Below are 15,239 nucleotides of genomic sequence, written 5' to 3'. Positions count from 1 at the left end.
AATATGTATATAAATTGCGTCTCGTGTTTTTTGCCATTTGCCAATACGATGTGAAAATTGTCACTAGCGCCATAAATCGCTGACGCAATGAGCGCAATAAAAAATATGTAAATCCTCGTTATGTACAAACGTATGTGTGGCCGCTAACAGCGCATAATGGGGGCAAACCTCAAAATAATGGTGAAAGTATAAATGAAACGAAAACATGAAATGGAACAAAGGAAATGACGGAGAAAAAAAGCACGAAAAAATGATAAATGCCAGCGGAATGCGGAAAGCGTCGTGTCTTTGTGCCACAACTACGGCGGCGAACCGCTGCCGCAACCAGCAAATGCCGTTCAATATCCCCGCATAGCTGCCAGGCAGTAAATACTTAAATGTATGCGCTAACTTATATACATGTACATATATTTATTTATATATACATATATAACTACAACGACATGCATAGCAATATGTGGCATTCGGTCTGCCAATTGTGGGCGTTTATGGCAATAAATAATTTCTGCCGGCGACTTCGAGTATATTCTGGCTTTTATGATGCGTAGGCCATATGCGTAGACAAATTCAAAGGTGGTTTGGTGTTGTTATTATTTTTTTCATTTTTCGCTTCTAAGAATTTCAATTTTATTGCGTGCTCTCTATTCTGCTTCTTTCCTCTTCGCAAGCTTATCTTTTATTTTTATTGCTTTTCAATGAATATCTGGCAGATGCCGAAATTTTCGCTTCTCCTGTGCGCTATGTTATGCAGCAACCACTTGTTGTTGTGTGGCGGAAATATTTGCAAGACAAAAATGTAAATGATTGCTTGACATTATTGTATAACTGGTCTGAGGCTTTCATTAGAATAGCAGTATTCAGTAATCAAATTTTGTTGGAGTCTAGCAATGTCTCTGAGTTATTAAACAGCCTGCAATATGAGCTTCTTCTCATAACTTATGATCAGCTTTTGGTAAACCTAAGTATGTTAATTGATGCTGATAATAAAGGAATACATCATTTACTAGATCATCCGAAGCGTTTGAGATATCTAGAGCCACTCTTGTACTTAGACCGAGACTACCGTATTACAGTCACACATAATTGCTTCGTTCGTAAGGAGTAAGTTGTTGTTGTGCAGCTCATTCTTTCGTATTTCGGGTAAGCTTTTGTCGAGGCTTTTATCGTGCAGCTTCTTCTTCAAAACTTCACATTCCTGAAATAATATAAATTAGTTTTGTAATAAAATAATCCACAATATAATTAAAAAATAACATTTATTGTATCCGAAAATTCCATATTTCACAGCTACCAAAATATATTTAAGTACATAATATTTATAACTACTATTTTGACATTTTCCAGCTTGAAGAATTAAAACGTCACAAAAATGTTTGATACTTCGGAAAAAATGAAGAAAAAAGAAAGTCAACTTTCGCATATCATTTTGGTTGCGAGCAACAACGGTACAATATTTTCTTTTTTTAGATGACTTCTGTTTATTTTTCACAGATTTAACTTTATTCTGCTCTTCGGATATATCACCGACTTTTTGCACAATTAGATGTCAGGAGAGTTTATTGTTGAACAAGTAAGGAAGGGCTAAATTCGGGTGTCACCGAACATTTTATACTCTCGCATGATAAAGTGATAATCGAGATACCGTTATTAGCAACTTTATTGCGAGAGTATAAAAATGATGCCCTCTGAATTACATGAAAATATCTGAGAGATTTATCGATATTTTCGGTGAAAAATTAGGTTAGGTTAGGTTAGGCACTGAGTTCTTCGTGTTCGATATCAGGGACCTTGAAATGTTATAGTCCGATCACGACAATTTTTTCACAAGGGATACCTCAGCTCAAATACCGTATTTGTGTAAAGTTTTATTCCGCTATCATCATATATTATACAGAGAAGGCATCAGATGGAATTCAATATAGCGTTATATTGGAAGAAGGCGTGGTTGTAATTCACCCATATTTCGTACATGTCATCAGGGTGTTAAGAAAATATCACATACCGAATTTCATTGAAACCGGTCCAGTAGTTCCTGAGATAAGGTTTTTGGTCCATAAGTGGGCGACGCCACGCCCATTTTAAATTAGAAAAAAACGCCTGGATGCAGCTTCCCTCTGCCATTTCTTCCGTAAAATTTAGTGTTTCTGACGTTTTTTGTTAGTCGGTTAACGCACTTTAAGTGATTTTCAACATAACCTTTGTATGGGAGGTGGGCGTGGTTATTATCCGATTTCTTCCATTTTTGAACTGTATATGGAAATACCTGACGGAAACGACTCTATAGAGTTTGGTTGACATAGATATAGTAGTTTCTGAGATATGTACAAAAAACTTAGTAGGGGCGGGGCTAATGCGATCCCCTCCCTAATGCGATCCTTTGTGCCAAATTTCACTTTAATATCTTTATTTATGGCTTAGTTATGACACTTTATAGGTTTTCGGCTTCCGCCATTTTGTGGGCGTGGCAGTGGGCCGATTTGCCCATCTTCGAACTTAGCCTTATGGAGCCAAGGAATACGTGTACCAAGTTTCATCATGATATCTCAATTTTTACTCAAGTTACAGCTTGCACGGACGGACGGACAGACGGACGGACAGACGGACGGACAGACGGACGGACGGACAGACAGACATCCGGATTTCAACTCTACTCGTCACCCTGATTACTTTGGTATATATAACCCTATATCTGACTCTTTTAGTTTTAGGACTTACAAACAACCGTTATGTGAACAAAACTATAATACTCTCCTTAGCAACTTTGTTGCGAGAGTATAAAAAGAGAGAAGAACATACTGAGACTTATATAAGGATCCAAGAATAACAGCGTTTTAAATCAAAATGGTAGAATTTGAAAGACGCTTAAAGTGAAATGAATGCAAGTTGGCACGTAACAGACCTTAGAGTCAAATCTAACTCCGATACGACTGATATTTTTTCGAAACCAGGGAAAAGCGCAGTTTTTGGTTCGTGTCGTAGTTTCACTAATTGTTAAGCAAAGTCAAGATCTTTTTTGGTGATTTAGACCTGGAACGACCAAAATTTTAACTTGCAACAAACAATTTGACCAAAAACTATATTTATAGTATATTAAACTAACAGCAATGCAATGATAAATACGGTTGGTTTCGAGTGAGATATAGTGTGATTATTTTGTCTATTGTTCTTTAAAAATGCTGTGTTTGTTGAAGTATCTACGAAAAGTAATCACTTTACATTTAGCCTTTAATTCCACCTGAAGAATTAGATTTGTTGCTCACAGTGACTGTTTCCGTTCATTCGCTCTTTCTGGTGTCAAATCAGTGCTTCAAACTATATATTTTAAAAGGTAGTTACTTGAGTCTTTGGACCTAAATTTTAAGGAATTTTAAAGGATAGTTTATAAATAGATACGCATATAGCCTTTACACAAGTTCAGGCTGTTATAAATATTAAACTATAATCTGTTTTTTAATTAAGGGGTCATTAGGGTAATCTGGCCTGTTTTTTGACATTTTTTTTTTTTATAGAAATTTTTATTCTACAATAGAACTTTTTTCACATATCATAAGGTATATCGTGGAGTGTATAAACAAGTTTTTTCGGAATTTTTTGATGACACCTGTCGGAGAAATGGCTGGGTGACTGAGATGCGTTTTTTCAATGGCGGACACGATTTATGATGTTTGGATCATCTGAAACACAAAAACCCAATTTATTCTTAAAAAGTACGTGAATTGTTATCGTCCCTACTAGAATCATGTCAAAATGTTGATAAATAAATGATTTTATGTTTTTTTGCATAAATTTTGTCAAACATTGTCAATAAATTATAAAAAATTATTAATCTAATATAGATGACAGTCAGGTGCTTTGTAAATATTTAAAAGAAAAATTAAGCAAATCGGTTGAGCAGTTCGACCGGAATCGTGTCCACCAGTTTAAAAAGTGTGTTTTGAGAAAAACGCTTTTAAAAATTGAGGTGGGCACTCCAAGCGTTCCGAACGCCGAGAGGTATTACTATTTTTGGGCCTTTTTGAAACCTTCCAATGGTAAAGTGGGTTTCTACATTAATTTAAAGGGTAGAAAGGAACAGAAAACGCAAAAAAAAATAAAAATAAAAAAAATAAAAATTTAAAAAAATTTAAAAAAGATTGCTCTACTGACCCCCCTTAAGTTAATTCTATTGAACAATCTATACTATATAAATTAGTGATGTACAATTTTTCCGAAACATAAATTTGTGATTGATTTAAAGTAGCATTTACAGGTTTTATTGGTACTGACAACGCTGTTTCGACAACAGAGTTTTTGGAACTTTCAAGAGTTTTTTGGAGTACTCAACGGGCCACGTTCTTCAATTCTACTACACACGTACATAGTTCAATGAATACAAATTTTTACATTTAGACGAAAAGAATATTGCTCTTAAGCAACAACTTGTTGATTTTTTCTTTCTACGCTGAAGCGAAATCTTATTGATTTTGGCGAACTTTTTTAAAGAAAATACCTGCTTAAATTTTTCATACTTCTTTGAACGTAATAAGGTATATTCTCAACTATATTTTAAGTTTTTTTTTACAAAAACGTTAAAGATAACGGAGTTATGTGCTATCTTCGGAGGTGCCAAAAAAAGTACCCCAACTGCTGACATGATTTCTGCAAAATGAGTAGCTGAAACAAAATAATTCGAAAAGTTTATTAAACTTAAAGATATTTCCTATACAATGACCTACAATCTTTGAAAAATATCAACAATTAACGAAATGGCGTAGTTTTGAAAAAAACTTTCGTTTTTTAGGTAAAAAATGGTCGTTTTTTTTTAATGTCAAATTGACATCTTTCAACCAATCAAAAAGGTTGTAGATTGTATAGTAAATGTATTCAACATTACTCAGTTTTACTTTTAAGTCGATCGGTGAATTTCTCGTTGAATTATGATGTCAGCAATTTGGAATAATGTTGTTTAGAGAAAAACGCTTTTAAAGTTTCACTTATATATGTCTGTAACTTAAAACGGTCGCTTGTAGAAGGCTGCCATCCAAAACCTACAAGGTGCGTTCTAAAGTAAACTGGAATTTTAAATCTAGCGCCCCCTAGTGTTGCCATCTATATGTCGACTGATGCGTGAGAATCTGCTGTCTTTATCGATTGTCCAGTGAGAATTTCATGACATTTCATAAATTGGAAGTGAAGTTATTGCGTTTTCAGTGACAGTATGTTGGTGTTATCGGTGCGAAAATGAGCTTCGTACAAAAAACCAGCAATTAATTTTGTTTTAGAATTGGCAAAACTTTTACCGAAACATTGATAAAACAAGTTTATGGCGATGATTGTTTATCCCGTAGCAGAGTGCACGAGTGCTTTCAACGTTTTCATAGTGGTCGTGAGGACATAAATGACGATCAACATGTGGGCCAATCAAAAACCGTGATCAGCGGAAATTCCATCGAAACTGTGCGTGAATTCATCAAAAATCAGCCGAAATCATCATTGAAATGCACGGAAGTGGAATTGAACATCTCCAAAACATCGATTTATCGTATGCTGAGCGAACATTTGGGCTTACGAAAGGTGTGTGCACGGACGACCAAAATTTGCTCAGAATCCAACATTCGAAGGACGCTTGTGACCGATTATTAGACCAGAACTCACATTTTAACCATTAACCACTCTACGTATTCACCTGATATGGCACCGTGCGACTTCTTCTTTTTCGGAAAAATATGTTTTCCTATGAAAGGAAAGCGTTATGTAGACGTAAAGGTCATTCAAAAAGCTTGCATCGGCATACTTCCCATAACGGCCAACGAGCTAAAACACTCGTTTTACATGCTTTTGGACAGTGCAAAAAGCTGTATTGAAGCAGAAGGAGACTATTTTGAATAAAACAAATTAATTTTGTCGAACAAATCATTTGTTCTGTTTTTTTTTTAAAGTCCTGTTTACTTTGGAACGCTCCTTGTATGTCTGTATATGCTACATATATCTACGCATGTCATTTGCACTTAGATAAACTAAAATTTGTGGTTTGAGCAATTAATGAAATTCTAATTACAAACACACGCAAATAAGAAACCGCATTGAAATACAGCAAGGAGATAACGCTATTGTAATCTTTAATATCCATATGTATATACATATATAGCTTCGACTAGGTGTACATATATATGTACAACACATATTTGACTTGCACTCATAACAAACTGAACGAAAACTAACTATTGACATCGAGTAATGAATTTAAGTACTAAAATGAAAATAAAGTAAAGCAAGAGGTGTGAAGAAGAAGTTTTAGTATACATTTAAGCGTCAGGGTACACACACACACTTTAATAAATATACATAAAGCTGAAAGTGAATGGCCGAACGCTTGCCAAGCAGATAAGCAAAGTTCCCACAAATAAATACAATAAATAATGCGTCTGAAACAAAATCAAAGTAAATATATATAATTTCAGAATAACTTGAAGACATTTAGTTTTCGGGAGAAAGTAGAGCAACGTCAACACATTAAACTGCAATGAAAGTCGTAAAACAAAAGAAAACGATGATAAGCGAAAAGCCAAAAGCAAATAAAACTAAATGAGAAATCAAACAAAAGTTAGTCAGCACAAATGTATTTGTATTTGTAGCTGACAGCTTATGCGTGTGTTTGCTTTGTTGCGACTGTATAGACAAATGTAGTGTGCAGCTTTGTATGTGCATGTATATTTGTACATGTATTTCTCGGAGACACTTTGTACACTTTGTCACTGTTCCGCAGTTTACCAATTCGCAACTATTTACAAACTAGTTTTTATTTTGAAGAAAATATTATCTTTGTAAAGTGCTGAATCCGAAAAAGTCCTAAGATTTTTAAGAAGACGTTCCAACTCTGCACAATTTTTATTCCAGAGGAAATATTGAGAACCATAAATGCATTATTAATATTTAATTTAGAAAATTTAAAAAGAAACAAGTAAGGAAGGGCTAAGTTCGGGTATTACCGAACATTTTATACTCTCGCATGATAAAGTGATAATCGAGATTTCATTATCCGTCATTTACATATTTTTCAAATACCGTATTTGTGTAAAGTCTTATTCCGCTATCATCATTGGTTCCTAATGTATACAGAGAAGGCATCAGATGGAATTCAAAATAGCGTTATATTGGAAGAAGGCGTGGTTGTAAACCGATTTCACCCATATTTCGTACATGTCATCAGGGTGTTAAGAAAATATTATGTGCCGAAGTTCATTGAAATCGGTCGAGTAGTTCCCGAGATATGGTTTTTGGTCCATAAGTGGGCGACGCCACGCGCATTTTCAATTTTTAAAAAAAGCCTAGATGCAGCTTCCTTCTGCCATTTCTTCCGTAAAATTTAGTGTTTCTGACGTTTTTTGTTAGTCGGTTAACGCACTTTTAGTGATTTTCAACATAACCTTTGTATGGGAGGTGGGCGTGGTTATTATCCGATTTCTCCCATTTTTAAACTGTATATGGAAATGTCTGAAGAAAACGACTCTATAGAGTTTGGTTGACATAGATGTAGTAGTTTCCGAGATATGTACAAAAAACTTAGTAGGGGGCGGGGCTATGCCCACTTTTCCAAAAAAAATTAGGTCCAAATATGCCCCTCCCTAATGCGATCCTTTGTGCCAAATTTCACTTTAATATCTTTATTTATGGCTTAGTTATGACACTTTATAGGTTTTCGGTTTCCGCCATTTTGTGGGCGTGGCAGTGGGCGATTTTGCCCATCTTCGAACTTAACCTTATGGAGCCAAGGAGTACGTGAACCAAGTACGTGATTCATCATGATATCTCAATTTTTGCTCAAGTTACAGCTTGCACGGACGAACGGACAGTCGGACGGACGGACGGACGGACGGAAGAACAGACAGACATCCGGATTTCAACTCTACTCGTCACCCTGATCACTTTGGTATACATAACCCTATATTTGACTCTTTTAGTTTTAGGACTTACAAACAACCGTTATGTGAACAAAACTATAATACTCTCCTTAGCAACTTTGTTGCGAGAGTATAATTAAGTGTTCTTTTAAATACTTTATTAAATGGTTTTTAACTGTATAAAAAAATAAGTAAAGAGCTTTTAATGCGTTTTTTAAAGGAAAATTTCTTGGCAATACCATAATTTTCGAATCTGCTTATCAGGTTATACATGCTAAGTTTGTTCATAATGATTTGACCGTGTAGGATCTCTAGAATCTTTAATGATAAATATATTAAACTAGCATACGATGAACTTGTGGTTTTATTAATGTGAAAAAAATCGATAAATAAAATTAACCGATTATTATATAAATCGATAAATCTATACAATCGATAAATAAATTAAATCAGCAGTTTTAATGAATATTTTAAAAATCACTAAATTCATAAAATCGATTAATATGAAAAATTGAAATACTGAACTAGGGGTTTTAATAAATACGTCAAAAAATCGGTAACAAAATTATCAATAAATAAAATTAGTTCATAATTACAATAAATCATAATTAAAAAAAATGAAATTATAGAAAAAGGATGATGTGAATTTTCTCCATTGATTTCTTTTCCTAATACGTCATGTCACATTCTCGCTACTGGGTTTGTGTTTAAATACTGCTACAACACAGTTTTATTTGCATTTGCATTCAAAAAACTTACTTCAAGAAATATGTACAGTTATGCAGTGCCACAGATAAATAGTCTGACAGTTGGGCAAACAAAACAGCCAGCTGACATGACAGGCAGACACAGATAGATATAGTATGACAAAGAGTGATTTTCTGAAAGCAACTTCGGCAGCGTAAAAAAACAAAAATGTGGGAAAATTAAATTTGCTTAAATGACGCAAAACCAAGAATGTCGAATAATTTGCGGCAAACATTATTGGTATTACTAAAATTGTGAAATAAAACCAACACGTGGCAGTGACGTTATGTAATAAATCACAAAAAGTTGGTTTACATTTTACGCCAGTCGAAGATAAATAATGTGCAAGTCTGGCAGGTTGCCCAAAATGCAAGAAAGTAGTAATTCGCTTGAGCTTAAGCAGAACGCAGGTGTAACTGTTCTTGAAAAATATAGATAATAAAATACATTTTTGTTGTTAAGCAAAAGCGTAGGGAAGCTTTACAAATTTCATCCAATTTAAAAATTTGCGTAACTGTTACTCATACGCCATCCGTACCCATGCTGTAGGGATTGGTATTGATTTATATGGGATATTAAGAGGATTTCATACCACCAATTTATTACGTACGAAATGCTTAATAAAATGTGTGAATAAAATTTTTTGCAAAATTAAGGAAAATGAAAATAGCTCGAATAGGAAAGTGTGTAGACTTTTTGTTGTTTTCCAAAAAACACAATTTAGAAATTAGAAACCGGAGGACATTTTTAATTGCTTCTAAAACTCATTATTTTTTTATCAGAGGAATAACTTAACGGCCACATAATGTATTTTCAGTATGCCTTTTTTTATATTATGGAAGCATCGAAAGCCGGAGGACGGGACTTTAATCGGCTAAATCTAACCTACTCCCATCTCATGTCTCACCAAATATGACTTTAATATGCTGTAAGTGGCAGATTACCGTTTCACAGCGGACATAAGGGCAGTTAAATTATCCAGCATGAGACTACTCCTAAGAATGGTTTTCAACTTTTCCCTTATACTTGAAACCCAAGAGCAATGATAGATAACGTGTTCAGAGTCTTCTTTACATTCTGTATAAGTTGGACAATATGGTAAAGTCATGACGATATTTGTCTAGGTAGCGTCTAAAGCTCCCATGTCCACTCAGTATTTGGATTAGGTTGAATCCAGGTCTCCATATTGTCTATCTATCCAAGAATATATGCCCGGAATCAGTATGTGGGTTCACCGTACTTTGCATGAAGTTTGCCAAGACAACACCACATTGTCATGTGTTTGATTCTCTCTTTTTTTTTGCTTCGTTAGCCGTCTCTGATAAGTTGTATATTCCCTCGAATTCGTTTCCCTAGATATCAATCGGCATCACATTGGCTAAAACCTCATTTTATATGGTTCGGAAAGAACTTAATTATAACGCATATTGAAGAAAGCCATGCACTAGGTTAATTGGTGTATCATATCATTTTATTTCTAGCGCCTGCATCCTTATTGGAGTCGCATACAGTACAACTGATCTCTTTACCTTAGCTTTTAAAAATCATCGGCTGAAACGCACACAGCCTTTACTTGCAAACATTCAAGATAAACATGCTGTACTTTGAGCCTTGAGGCCACTATTATATCAAGCAAGGTACTTCAACTGTGGCGGTGAAATAATGCGAGATATCTTTTTACTATACTATACTTTATTTGAGAAGTGATATCAATTTCTTAAGTTTCAGATTTGTTTGAGTTGCCATTCTTACTATCTTTTTGTAATTTAAATTAATACCCAGTTTTTGGCAGTAAAAGTTTGGGAATTTTTTTCAAGACAAAAACTATATACCATATCTTCCACTTAATTTTTGAAAGTGATTCATTCCAACATTTGCACACGCTAAATTTCATCACATATATGGAAAACCAACTATATTTTTCAAATTTGGTGCAGTTGAAACATAAAAATAGTCATTCGACTTTCTTTTCGCCCATTAATTATATTCATATGTCTTATCAGGAGAGACCTTCCAGTTTTTGTATTGATTTGTATTTATATTATTTGTTATTTGGCGAGCCATAAATTATTTAACTTTTGGGTAAAATTTAACATTTTTATGTTTAAAGTCTGCTATTCTGAAAAAAATATTAACTATATACATAGATAAAATATAATTCGAGTTTTCCAATATGTGTATGTGTTTTTTGGTTTTAAACAAGTAAGAACCTATGAAAGTGTTCAACTGTGGTGGTGCCATTAGAGTTTCCCTTACTTCCCAAGGTTATGGTGTTTTGCAATCCGCCTTAACTATAAGAATCGAATGTAAACAAGCTCTTTCCATTCAAATAAAACCGTTGCTAAAACAGTTTTACTTTCCATGTATATGACATGGGATTTTTCATTAAAAAAGTAAACCAATAACTTCGAGACAGCAATATTTCAACTCAAAAGTTTCGGCCTTACAAAAAGGTTTCAAACGTTTTTTATCATTAAGACATGCTTTTGAAAGTTATATTAAGTTAAGTTAAGTTAAGCTAAGTTAAGTTAAAAGTATACATTAAATGCGCTAAACAATCCAGCAAGTGACTTATGCATTTTGTGTTGCTTATACGACATGGTGTACTATATGAATACAGTACATTGCATAAACGAAGCTGCATATACTTTTCAAAAAAATATCTTTATGAAAAAAATCTTCAGAAATTTTTTTAGTGTGGAAGTTTTATATTTTAATATCTCATTTTTAAGGTTCTAGATGTATTTGTTTTCGAGATTAAAGCTTAATTACAAAAGCTCAATTAAAATTCCATAAAAACATATGGGAAAATGAAACGAACTTAGGCATGGATTAGATTGATATTTGTTTTTCGCGCAAAAACTGAAATGTAAGTTGGCGTTTGCAAAAGAAAAAAAAAATTGAGAAATCACGGACACACTAGTGTGCCGCTTTTGTAGTATTCCACGGCCGAAAGGTAATAGCATTCAATTTTACTCAAGAGAAATGCTTAGGTATCCTTTGAAATGGAACATTTAACCATCTTTTTCCAATTTTGTGGCTTTTTTATTCAGAGGAAATGTCTTTTTTTTGAACTGGAAATTCTTCCTTTATATAAAAAGTAGCTTTAAAGTTTTTAAAGTTATGATGGTTTTGAGCGGAGAAATCACATGTCATTTTTTTCTATAAAATATTTAAAACGTCCAAATATATTTTTTTAAATTTTCAGAAGTAGCTTTTTTTGATTGGACCCACAGTTTAACATTATCTGCTAACGTTCGAACGATAAACTGATAAACAAGTTATGCTTTTCACAACGAGCGAAGTTGAGCATACCGTTGCTTCTGGAAACTTCAATATTTATATTTTGTGGCGTTAACTTCGATTGCCGAACTACTTCCTAACTTGTTGGTTGTAATTTTCGGCATTGCAGCTTAAATATCCCACTTGACTTGACCGCCACACTTTAGTTAACATCTTCGCCAGCAAAATTTCTTTAAGCGCTCATAAATCTTGGTGTTAACAAAACTTTTCCTTATTTATGGCATTACAATTAATAATTCGCTATTATCCGCTGCAACAGACATAAACAGTATAAACAACAATAAGAGCTTAATGTCAAAATTGAAAACGCGCTGGGAGCGAGTGGATCGCCAAGCGGAACCTGCAGCAGACTTGGGTGAAGTGTCAGGTGCCAGGAGCACCTGCTGTCGCTATAAATTTTGCAGTCAAGAAATAAATTAGCAACCACAAAAGAAACGATGTGAAAGTGAGCTCATAATAAAAAGTGAAAGTAATGGAGGCGCAAAATAATTGTAAACAAAAGCTTCAAGCTGAAACTTGAATGTGAAATGGATGGAAGGAGAATATGGAAAATCACCAAAGCCCTGTATTATTTACAAATTTCTTTCAAGTTCTATGGTATTCAATTTTATATATTTCGTGAAGCTGTTTGAACTTGAAAACCTTTACATTTCCATACAAATTTTGATTTAAAATTTTCATACCGAAATTCCTTGATGTACTCTTTAAGTATACTCAAATCTATTTTTAAATTCGCAAGCTACGTTTTCGTAATTTTTAATATGGCATGGAAAAATTCCGCCAAATGAAAGAGAAAATCGTTAAGTCGCTATCAAAACAGTATTTCCGCTTATCCTTTGAAGATAAGTAGTTGATACTTCGTGTCTTCCTCAATCTGCCAAGTTACAAAGCTAAAGGGCTAGCTTCATAATTTATGTGCTGTCGACGGTTTTCCTCTTTCGCAAACTCCTTCAGTGCACGTTCTTCCACCCACACTGCATGAGCAACCACATTCTGGCTTCCTTCGAAAGTTTTCATATTTATTTTTGGCGGGTTTTGTGTGAGAAATTTGTTTGTTGACGAACATTTCAACGACTTTACTTTTCAACGTACGGAATTATATTATAATTTTGAGCGCACGAAAGTTCCTTTTACGTGGTGGTGTGGGTAAAGCCAAAGATCAGGGGAGCAACAAGTATTGAAATGCGCAAATAAGCGAGAAATTGCCAACCAAATATGACAGGCACTAGCTTTGGCGGTGTCTTCAAGATTTGAAGCACTTTGATATTTTGTATAACGGTATTTTTGGTGTTGCTACTTGTTCCTATATTGCATGTTACGCAATGTTATGCTCTAGTTATCATATAAGGTTTACAACAATAACAATAACACACTAGTTGAAGCTTAGAACTACTATCTATGTACTTCCTTACGTTAAAGTTAAGAGTGAAGTAAAGTGAACTTAATTTACGTTTAAAGTAAAACAATATAGGAAGAAATGGAAAACCAAAGTAAAGTAAAGTTAAGCCAAGTTAAGATATAAAGAGAAAATATAAGATAAGTTAAGGTGAGATAAGATAAGTTATGCTAAGTTTAGTTAAAGTAAGTTAAGTTAAGTTAAGTCAAGTTAAGATATAAAAAGAAAATATAAAATAAGTTAAGATGAGATAAATAAAATTAAGATAAGATAATTTATGCTAAGTTGAGTTAAGTTAAGTTAAGTTGAGTTAAGTTAAGTTAAGTTAAGTTAAGTTAAAATAAGTTAAGTTAAGTTAAGTTAAGTTCAGTTAGGTTAAGTTAAGTTAAGTTAAGTTAAGTTAAGTTAAGTTATATAGTAAAGTTTTGTCATGTTAAGTATACAGCAAAGTAAGTCAAGTTAAGATAATGAAAGGTGAATAAAAGAAAAAAAATAAACTAATTAGCGTGCGAATGCTTGATAGCGCTAATTCATATTATTTAAGTACTATACACATTTTTCAGCCTAATAATTTTTTTTTCTCAAAAATAATAAAAAATTCTTGACAACGTCGCCATTTTCAATTCTACCATCTATCCTTCGCACACTTTACAACATGACAACAGTATCCCGTCAGGTATGATTCTGCGCATGCAGCAGACATCTGCAATCCCAATTCAACGATTACGTGACAATCTCGCTGCTGGAATAATTACTGCATGCTGCGCTGTTCATTGCTTGTTCAGTTGGTCGCTGGGTTATTTGGCTGAATTACGCTCGCTGCTCAGCTTGTTTGATCGAATATTTCTTCCTCGGCCTGGTGTGTGCCGAATTACTTCATTTGCTTCGTGCGCGCCCAATTGTATGCTTGGCACACATGTCACGCTGTGCTGGCAACGCATAAATCTCTGCTGAATATACGCACGCCAGCGTCAGCACTTTCAACGGGAGCCATTGATGATCATACGTTTGTATATATTTCACCTTCCGCCTTTTCCATTCAATTCGTTCGTTGTTTTTAATACTTAACGGCGCTTTTTGCTCGCTACCCACTCACTTTGAAGTCCACGGACTGCCTGCCATTCCAGTTTAACGCACTTTGATGGAGATGATTATACCTGAGTTTTATGCGCGCAAATGCGTGGGTCAACGCTCCGCTGAGCGCTAAAAGCTCACCAATCAGCCGACAGAGCACTCGGCCATATTCTTGGCGCACACATCCTGTCAGCATCTATTAGTTACAATTTATTACACACAACTGTAAACTCAGTTATGCCTTTACTTCCCAGAATTGCTGTTATTGTTATCATCTACGCTTTTTCATTCTCTTCTTCTCACCGTTCGCAATTTGCTTGATTAAGCGCCAGCGTGTTAAACGACTTAACGGTTCATGTGAAGCTGTTAGTGCTTGTGAGGGTGGGTGTGTGCGTGTGAATTCTGAGTGCGTCGATAACTTTCGCAAGCAAGTGTCCTTTTTATTTACAGCACGCCTTTATTCGCGTATGCAAAGAGGAAGGATAATATCACAAAATGCAGAAGCCGTGCTGTTAACACAATTAAAAATCCGCTGAATATTCATGCAAGGCGCGAAAAGCATTCAGCAGTTTCGCAGAAAGGAAAAATATAATGAACTTTCAATACATGCACAATTAAGTCGAAGTGTGAGATGTAGGCATAAATTATATTACTGAAAAAATTTATTGCACATAAAACTGCATATAGTTTAATTTTAAAATTTCCATTAGTTGGAGCCTTGAAAACCATAATCTGTTTAAATGAACAGTCAGGTCAAATACAAAAATTTCATTTAGTTCGATTAAAATAATGTTAAAGTGACAGCCGCCGCTGGGTGGAATAAATTTCAACCCATAAAA

The 15,239-nt window shown here is 34.3% G+C and overlaps 1 protein-coding gene across 3 annotated transcripts in view; it reads left to right on the top strand.

Moving 5' to 3' along the window:
• LOC126756216 (zwei Ig domain protein zig-8) overlaps positions 1-15,239 on the top strand; it is a 338,607-nt gene that overhangs the window by 93,200 nt on the left and 230,168 nt on the right. The window lies entirely within an intron of this gene.

The sequence above is a fragment of the Bactrocera neohumeralis genome, chromosome 4, assembly GCF_024586455.1.
Source record: "Bactrocera neohumeralis isolate Rockhampton chromosome 4, APGP_CSIRO_Bneo_wtdbg2-racon-allhic-juicebox.fasta_v2, whole genome shotgun sequence".
NCBI classification, from domain to species: domain Eukaryota; kingdom Metazoa; phylum Arthropoda; class Insecta; order Diptera; family Tephritidae; genus Bactrocera; species Bactrocera neohumeralis.
The sequence above is the reverse complement of the archived record's forward strand: the minus strand, read 5'-3'. Positions and strand labels throughout refer to the sequence as shown.